The 9,450-nt window shown below is 44.8% G+C and overlaps 1 protein-coding gene across 1 annotated transcript in view; it reads left to right on the top strand.

Moving 5' to 3' along the window:
- TMEM132D (transmembrane protein 132D) overlaps positions 1–9,450 on the top strand; it is a 537,091-nt gene that overhangs the window by 433,100 nt on the left and 94,541 nt on the right. The window lies entirely within an intron of this gene.

The following is a 9,450-nucleotide window of genomic DNA, read 5'->3' as shown; positions in this document are numbered from 1 at the left end:
AGGGTGTCTGTGGAGAAAAGTACAGCTCGGCTGAGGGTGTCTGTGGACTGGGGTGGGTGTGGCGGGTGTGGAGAAAACTACGGCTCGGGTGAGGGTGTCTGTGGACTGGGGTGGGCTTGAAGGAGGTTCAGAAAGTTGAATGGACAGGACACAGTGATGGATGGTTGGATAGGGAAGTATAGAAAGCCTGGGAGCTCCCTAGGTGATGGCCTGAGTACCTGGATGGAAGGTGGTGTCATTCTCTGAGATGGGAAAACTCAAGTATGGGGAAGATCTTGAGCTTGGGTATGCGTATGTTGATTTTGAAGTAAGTACCTTAGAAATTGGGCGTTAGTGCAAATATACACAAGGCCCAGTGCCTGGACTTTGGAGAGGTCAGCCTGGGGGAGGGGATATCTGTAAAATGGTAATGTTGACGCAGGTTGAATTCAACACTCAGAATCGCAAGGGTTTTACTTTTTTAAATCACAAATCAAGAAATTATTCTGCATGCTGAGGCTGCTAACTTGCCTCATTCTCCTGCTATCTGATGTTACAGTTTGGGAACAATGTACTGTCTAGGTTGATACATTCTCATTGGGGATAATCCTGAAGTTCTTATTCATTCAACAAAAAGTTTCAGAGAATTTATGATACCCCACTGCCTCAGCTCCTCTCTGATGTAACGTCTGCCCGAGCATCCTAATTACTGCTACCCTCGGGAAAATGCAGACCCGTTTACTGAACCCAAACCAAGAGCAAACTTACGTTAGCTAGAGGACAAGAGATGAGAGGTCCACGGTGACATAAAAGGAAACCAGGGACTCACTTTATACATAAAACAAACAAATAGTCATACATACTGGAAGAAGTCATAGAGGATATACATCAAAATCCTAACGGTGGCTCTGTGTGGGTAGCAGGATTACCGCATATCTCTGTTTACTTCTTCATGCGTCTATGTATTTTCCAAATGCTCTACAGTAAAGCAGGTGCAGGTTTTATCTCTAATGCAAGAAAATGGCCATCCATCTCTTTGGACCAGGAGGCAACCTGAGAGCCATTTTTGCCTTTCCCCTGCTAAGAGAAGGCCAATTCTGTTAAGGTGTTGAGGGGGGATATGTTCAGGAGATCTGGTTCCAGACCCAGAGGACTAAAATCACAGTTGTTCTAAACAAAGTGTATTTGTGCCCTTGGGCTGCCGTAATAAATGACCACAAACTCGGATGGCCTAAAACAGGAGCACAGCTCCAGAGGTGGGAATCTGAAGTCAAGGTGTGGGCGGGGCTGTGCTCGCGCCCCGAAGGTTCACAGAGAAAGCCCAGGTACGTATCCACCTGGTAAAAGTATCAACAACTTGTGATTTATCCACGTAGCGAAATGTTACTTCACAGTAAAAATGAAAAGGACGAACAAACACACAACAACATAGATTGGTCTCAGCAACATCATGCTAAGTGGAAGGATGTATTGTCTGATGACTCATATATGAAATCCCCGGGGAATGCACAGGTGTGGTGGGAAAATGGGCGTCTCAAATGAGGAGGGAAGCCTGACCATATAGGGGCACAAAGGAACTTTTTAGAGGCTATAGGATGCTCTAAAATTGGGTTGTGGTGATAGTTGTTCAATTGTAACCATTTACTAAAACCCATCAAATTATACATTTAAAATGGTTGAATTCATTTTATGGGAACTTTACCTAAGTAAAGCAGTTGGGAAACACATAATATGACGGGGACTGGTCTCTCAAGGAGAAGAGAGAAAAAAAACACACACACAAGAATTTAGTGCAATGCTCTGTTCTCACAGAAAGAGAGTGGCCATAAATTCAAGTTTTCATTTGACTAGAATTTTTATTGAAGTTATTCAGTAAAGCTCACCATGTCACCCTTAATGAAGTGTCTCAAATAAGCCTTAAATACACATTTAATGTACATCTAATGAGACTCTTCGGCCAACTAATTATTAGGCATGTATAATGGGGTTTAACAATTGCAAGGGAGAAGCATAAGCCCTTTCTACATGGATTTATCCTTATCAAAATACTTTTAAGATAATGGATTTCACCCACATAGATTGCCTTCGTGAATAAAAATCATTACGTTCGCCCACAAAATTGGTACTTCTATTTCTATCGGTTATTAAAACCTATCCAGTTAACATAAGGAGTTGTTACTATTGGCATTCTTTATGGATTTGTGATTCTGTGTGGTTATGGTATTTTAAAGAGATGTAGATAAAATTGGAAATTGCATGAAATGTACTTCATTTTGGAAAAGAAGCAGCAAAGAAATACCGGTTTTGTGTTTGGGGCAGGTGAGAACAGACCGCAGGTTACTATAAAGCAGATTTTGGAGAAATGTAGATTTTTCAAGGTACAAGTTTTGAAAGCCAAAGTCAAGGCCAGATTTATGTTCTTGAGCACACAGAGTGGGCATTAACATAAATTCTGTTGCTACCGGTCTGAAAAGATTAGGTATTTAGCAGTTGCTGCCATGCCCACAATGAGAAAGGATTGGAAGCCTTTACCTGCGTGTCATTTCTAAGAATATTTTTTACGAGACTGATTATGTCTCTTCATAATCGCTTCTTGGGTTTCACATTTCCAAATCTCCCTAGATTTGCAAATGACCAGCTGGAGTAAGCGAATGACGCCGGGAGAGGAAAGAACCTTTTTTCTAGCAGCCGCGGTCACACTCACGCACTTCCTTATCCAGGGAGGAGGGGGCCCCGTGCCGCACCCGGGACGGGAGCAGCGGTGGGCTAGACACACAACGTCCTCGTGCCCGTCCATTTTACTGTCCATCTGGAGCGGGTGGTTGCTCAGAAGCCTAAACAAGTAAACTTAATGACCTGATCATTTTTATCTTTCGATCATTTTAATAATCATATTTAATTTAACAAATTAAACTTGAAGTAAACATGAACAGAAGATAATCTGCCACTGTAAGGGCTACACAGTTGAGGAGGGGACGTTCTAATGGGGAACGGATGAGGGGGATTGTGCACTGGAGGCTGGGACTAGCAGTAGTCGCCGATGGGGTCGCCATGGAGGTGATGATACTGCACAAGACAGAGGGTGGGGGCGGGCTGGGGTTGCGAGGTCTGGCCTTGCCCCTGCCCCTGTCTCACTTGGAATCTCGGGACCAGATCACCGTGCGACACGCGAGTCAAAGCTCACATCCGTCACGCTTCCTGAATTCTACTCTGTGCATGTATCCTTCCCTTGCTCTGTTTACTTTATGGCGCCATCACTTCCTTCCAATATTGCTTAAACATAGAGCAGTAAACCTTTTGCCTGGCACTAGTTTGCTGATTGCCCTGTCTGCTGAGTCATTTGTCTTGGGCCACGCTCTTGTGTGCGTGTGTTTTATAGACCCAACAGGGTGGGGGAGCAGGGTGCTTCTGAATCACTAAGGAAAGTGGCTGTCCGTCGTGAGCAAAGGTAATTTCCAGCAGATCTCAAACTTTGTTGTCTATTAGAATCACCTCGGGAGATTTTAAGTTTCTGAAGGTCCAGACTTCAACCCGAACCAGTTCAATCAGAATCTCAGTGCAAGAGCCAGCATCGGCATTGTTTAATCTCCCCAGGTGATTCCAGCAGGCCCCTATGTTTGGAAATCATGGAGCTAGAATCCCCAGTGATGACATAAAACATTACTGACATCTGGGACTCACTCCCCAGAGATCCTGATGTAACTGGTTTGAGGTAGATCCCCAGCATTGGTATATCTTGTCAGATCTCCCTGTGACCTTGGTTAAGAACCACTGTTCTGGACCCAACCTCAGGTGTGCCAGAACCTCAGGAAGACAAAGCGGTTTGGCTCTGATGCATCTGACATTTTTCACACCCCTGGCTACACATCATGGTGGCTTGACTGAAGGTGATTTTTTTCCTGGAAGTATTAAGCTGTTGGCCAGAATCAGGGTTACCATCCCAGGCTGCTGATTTTGAGCAAACCGACAGCCAGGGAGGGATTAAACCCATGATCTTGGACTCCTGAATGCCATGCTCTGACCAGCTGGACTCAGCAGCAGCAGGTGCTTTCTTGGCTGCACATCAGTGGGAGCACTCCTGCCAAAGTCCAGCTTAATTAAATAAAAAAATAATGATGACCACACAAGGTGGTGATCACCCGGTGATCCCAGCAAGTGAAGCAACACTCCCCCATGTTCTGGCTCCACATTAGGTGGCATCCGATGAAGGTAGGTTGCCTTAAACATGCGGCTCATTTTCCACTGCAAGTTTTATGAATGTGACAAGAGTTCTTCAGTCTACTCAGGCAGTGTGGAAGCTAGAGATATCTACAAGGATCCACCAATGATGCATTTAGCTTTCAACATGGAAAAAAATACTGAAGAGAACATGACCATAAAGCAAGTTACCTGTTGAAAGTGGGAGAAGATATTTGCCAATGACATTTCAGATAAAGGGCTGATATCCAAGATCTATAAAGAACTTCTCAAACTCAACACCCCAAAAAACAAATAACCCAGTCAAAAAATGGGTGGAAGACATGAACAGACACCTCTCCAAGAAGACATCCAAATGGCCAACAGACACATGAAAAAATTTTCATCATCTTTAGCCATCAGGGAAATATAAATCAAAATCTCAATGAGATAGCACCTCACAGCAGTCAGAATGGCTAAAATTAATAAGTCAGGAAATGACAGATGTTGGCGAGGATGCAGAGAAAGGGGAACCCTCCTATACTGTTGGTGGGAATGCAAGTTGGTACAGCCACTTTGGAAAACAGTATGGAGTTTCCTCAAGACGTTAAAAATAGAGCTACCCTGCCACCCAGCAATTGCACTACTGGGTATTAACCCCAAAGACATAGATATAGTGAAAAGAAGGGGCACATGCACCCCAATGTTCATAGCAGCAATGTCCGAAATAGCCAAACTCTGGAAAGAGCCGAGATGCCCTTCAACAGATGAATGGATAAAGAAGATGTGGTCCATACATACAATGGAATATTACTCAGCCATCAGAAAGGATGAATATCCAACTTTTACATCAACATGGATGGGACTGGACGAGATTATGCTAAGTGAAATAAGTCAAGCAGAGAAAGACAATTATCATATGGTTTCACTCATATGTGGAACATAAGGAATAGAGCAGAGGACCACAAGGGAAGGGAGGGAAAACTGAATGGGAAGAAATCAGAGAGGGAGACGAACCATGAGAGACTCTGGACTCCAGGAAACAAACTGAGGGCTACAGAGGGGAGGGGGTGAGCGGACGGAGTGACCAGATGTTGGGTATTAAGGAGGACACGTGTGGTGATGAGCACTGGGTGTTATACGCAAATAATGAGTCGTTGAACACTACATCAAAAACTAATGATGTACTAAATGTTGGCTAACTGAACATAATAAAAAAATTTTAGGGGCGCCTGGGTGGCTCAGTTGGTTGAGCGACTGCCTTCGGCTCAGGTCATGATCCTGGAGTCCCGGGATCGAGTCCCGCATCGGGCTCCCTGCTCGGCGGGGGGTCTGCTTCTCCCTCTGACCCTCCTCCCTCTCATGCTGTCTCTCATTCTCGCTCTCAAATAAATAAAATCTTTAAAAAAAAAAAAAAAAAAAAAAATTTTAAAAAGAAAGTGGAAGTTGACTGAAAGAAATCCCACAAGGGAACCCTTGATGGGCCCAGTGCTGAAGGCAGAGCTCACGGGGTGTCTCCTGGAGGTGCTCAGGGCTGGGTGTGGAGCGACACCACAGCCCTGCCCTTCTGGAGCTTATATCCTGATGTGGTCAAACAGGCAGTAGATTCATAGCGAAAAGTGATTTCTGGGAGTGACAAGGATGATGGAGTCAAATACCAAGATGGGTGGTTAAAAGGCTTTATCATAACCCTGGGTATGCATCCTGGTGGCTCGAGTGAAGTTGATAGCAATGGGCATGGAAAGAAGTGGCTGGGTGTGCATAACATATTGGAGCTGGTGCTCCAGGGATGCTCTGATGGATAGGACACGGGCGTAGACTAAAGACTGAATCCTGACCCCCGAGGCTCTGGCTGCACCAACCAGGTGCCAGGTGGTACGAAGTACTGTTTGCAATTCTGAAAGAGGAGAGATTCGAGGGGCGATATCAAGGGTTCTGTTTGGGACCCAGGGGGCTGGGCACACCCCAGTGGACAGGTTGGGGAGGCAGGGGAATATCTGAGCTGGGAGCTCGTGGGAGACGTCAGTCAGCCAATGAGCAGAACACAGATATCCCAGGAGTGGATGAGATCGCCTCCAAGGTTTGGGTCTTCCAAGGCCACGTGGCACCACCGCCCCCCTGAAAACAGAAGTGCTTTGCTATAGACCCATTTCTCTGTATTTTCAAATGGGTGACAGTAAGATCGGTGTCTGTGCGCTTGTTCACGGAGCTTCGTCGTGCAGGAGGGCCTGTAGTCATTTTCATTTTCGTCAAGCACGCGTGGTACTCCTCTGTCTTTCACGGAGGACTGCCTACGTAGCCAGCCACAGCTGAGAACCATGGAATCCTAGGCCTTGGTACTGAGAAGAGATGGGACAATTAAGGCTTCAGCTGGGAGAGTGGCCAGGAATGCTGATTCTGTTCCTCATACAGGTAGCACCCCCGGCCCCACCGCCCAGAAAGGGAAGGAGAGATCTAAGAAACATTTCTGTGGCCCGTAGTGCATCATGGGGCTGAAGTCAATGCATGGATGGCCGTGGTCATTTAAAAATCCCAGACTCACCTTCCCCGGCCTCCCAGAATAATCTTAATTGCATCCCCCCCACAATTCCTAATTAGTGTGGGCTCAAGACATGCAAATTCATTTCTGCATTAGCGTAAGGAAAACATAATTAAGAAGTTGTCTGGTGAAGGAAAGAAAAAGCCCATAATGTATTCCAGGGCCAAACTGCAGATGACTTTTGGACTGCACACGATTTCGGATTAGCCACACCACTAAATCTTCATTAGCATAGATAATCAAGACCTGGCTCCAGGCCCCCGCAATAAGTCTGGCTGAATCCCTGTGGCTTATAAGTCAAAAAAGGACTCAAAACCACTTACAGTCCCTCTGGAGGGTTGGGGTTCCAAACAAGATCAACTTTTAGGTGCCCAGTTAGTCAAATGAAGTCCTGGAGCAGCCCTTTGATGTTTATTAATTTTGTATGACCTTTCTGTACTGACTGAATTAATTCCTTAGTTTCATGTACCATAAAACCAATAGGCTTCTTCCCAGCCTACGGAAAATTCTGTTGCCTTTGACAATTTGACATGCATTTTTCTGTAGTGATAAAGAAAGGGGCTGACAGCTCGTTTAGTTAAAGGCTACAGGCAAAAACTACCCCCAGTTTCAAAGAGCAAATACTTTATGATATCAAGAGGACTCTATCAACAGACATAAATTAAATATTCATGCCGAGTTTCACAGAACTGCAACTCTTTGGAGCCAAGGAAGAAGTGAAATTTCTCCTAAGAACCATCATTGACATCCACAATTGTCAATCTTGGATATTCATTGAGGGTACTCAACAGCATTTTGTAATATTTTCAGAGTTTTCTCATCAGGGAAAGCAGTGCATCCCTGGATTTATAATTTCTGACACGCACAGTAGCCTGCTTTGAAAAAAAAAACAAAAAAGTTATGAAAGTTATAAAGCCACATTCTTAGTCCTGTGTCCTTAACATCTCCTACACGTTTTCGCTTTAGCTGTTGGGATCGGGTGATGTTTGCATCCCAGACTGTTGGATCACACATGGGTTGGCAGTCTCGAAGCATCCATACAAGGCATCCCAGATGCAGAGCCTCCCACGGCCAGCCACATTGCACAAAGGAGATGTGAACTATGGTGGAAGGGAGAAGAGTCACTACTCTGTGCTCACCGAACGGGGCCCCAGAATTGCCTGTTCCAATGATTCAAGACAAACCAGAGATCCAGATGTCGGCATATCTCCCAATTTTTAAATATCGTGATCAACTGAAAAGGATTCAATCTGTACAGTTCAAGCAACACATTCCGTGGGCTGGATTCAGTTCCCAGAACCCTAGTGTGCACTGATTTGAGTGGTGTCAGAAGAAATGACCTTTGCAGAATGGAAGACATTGAAGTTCTCTGCCTTGAGGAACATCCTTCAGCCATAAAAGGAGTGAAGCCGCAGACACGGAAGACAAGCATGGTTGGAGCCTGATGACGTGATACCTCTTGAAAGAATCCGGTCACGGAAGACCGCGTATCGCGTGATTCACCCCCTCGGAAATGTCCAACTGGGAAATTCATAGAGACGGAACGCAGATCAGCTCTGGCTTTGGGGCCAGGGCCAGGGTGGTGCTCTGAAGGGGAGAATACTCACAGGGTACAGGGCTTCTTTTCAAGATGATAGAAATGGTCTAAAGTGGACTGTGGCGATGGTTGCACACATCTTCGAGTATATTGAAAAGTGATGAATTGCACACTTTAAATGGGTGAATTGTAGGGTATGTGAATTAAATCTCAATAAAGCTGTCCCCCCAATACAGCATTAACAACACCAAAAAACGGCCATACCTTGAGCAAGGAGCTGAAGTTTTCAGCACACAGAACCAATGCCCCGAAGTTTTGCTGTCACACCACACTCCTGCCCAGCCTACTGGACACATCCCCCTAAAACTTGACTCAAAAGTTAAACTTTTGGGGTGCCTGGGTGGCTCAGTCATTAAGCGTCTGTCTTTGGCTCAGGTCATGATCCCAGGGTCCTGGGATCGAGCCCCGCATCGGGCTCCCTGCTCTGCGGGGAGCCTGCTTCTCCCTCTCCCATTCCCCCTGCTTGTGTTCCCTCTCTCGCTGTGTCTCTCTCTATCAAATAAATAAAATCTTAAAAAAAAAAGTTAAACTTTTGTCTTATTTCTAGAAAATTGAGGATGATGGTAGTTCGCCTGTTCACTGAGCCTTTCTTCCTGCTGAAAAGGTCTGGGACATTCTTCCACATGTCCTGTTGCCAAGGATTAAAAAGGAACCAAAAAACCCCCATTATTTTGTACACTCTCTTCAGTGCTATGATGTCCCATCAGCCCCAGGCTCACATTTAAAGTCAGGCATGTACTGTAGTCTCCTCTCTTCCTTGGAAATCCCACTTTGAAAACACTAATCTTACGGATAAAATTGGCTTAAAGTCTTAAACTCGTTAATATGCCTTTGTCTTTTTAATCAGGAGGAGGTTAGACAGCCCATTTTGTGGGGACGGAGGGTTAATCCAAACCCCTCTCCTTAATACCATACAACTGAACACATGGGATTTATCCACATCATAAAGTACTTTTTGAGAAACTACCAATGGAGCCTTTCTTTCTTTTTCTTTCTTTCTTTCTTTTCTTTCTTTCTTTTCTTTCTTTCTTTCTTTCTTTCTTTCTTTCTTTCTTTCTTTTCTTCCTTTCTTTCTTTTCTTTCTTTCTTTCTTTCTTTCTTTCTTTCTTTCTTTTCTTTCTTTCTTTCTTTCTTTCTTTCTTTCTTTCTTTCTTTCTTT

The sequence above is a fragment of the Neomonachus schauinslandi genome, chromosome 14 (genome assembly GCF_002201575.2).
Source record: "Neomonachus schauinslandi chromosome 14, ASM220157v2, whole genome shotgun sequence".
NCBI lineage: Eukaryota > Metazoa > Chordata > Mammalia > Carnivora > Phocidae > Neomonachus > Neomonachus schauinslandi.
Note: the sequence above shows the minus strand (reverse complement) of the source record. Positions and strands in the feature narration are given on the sequence as shown.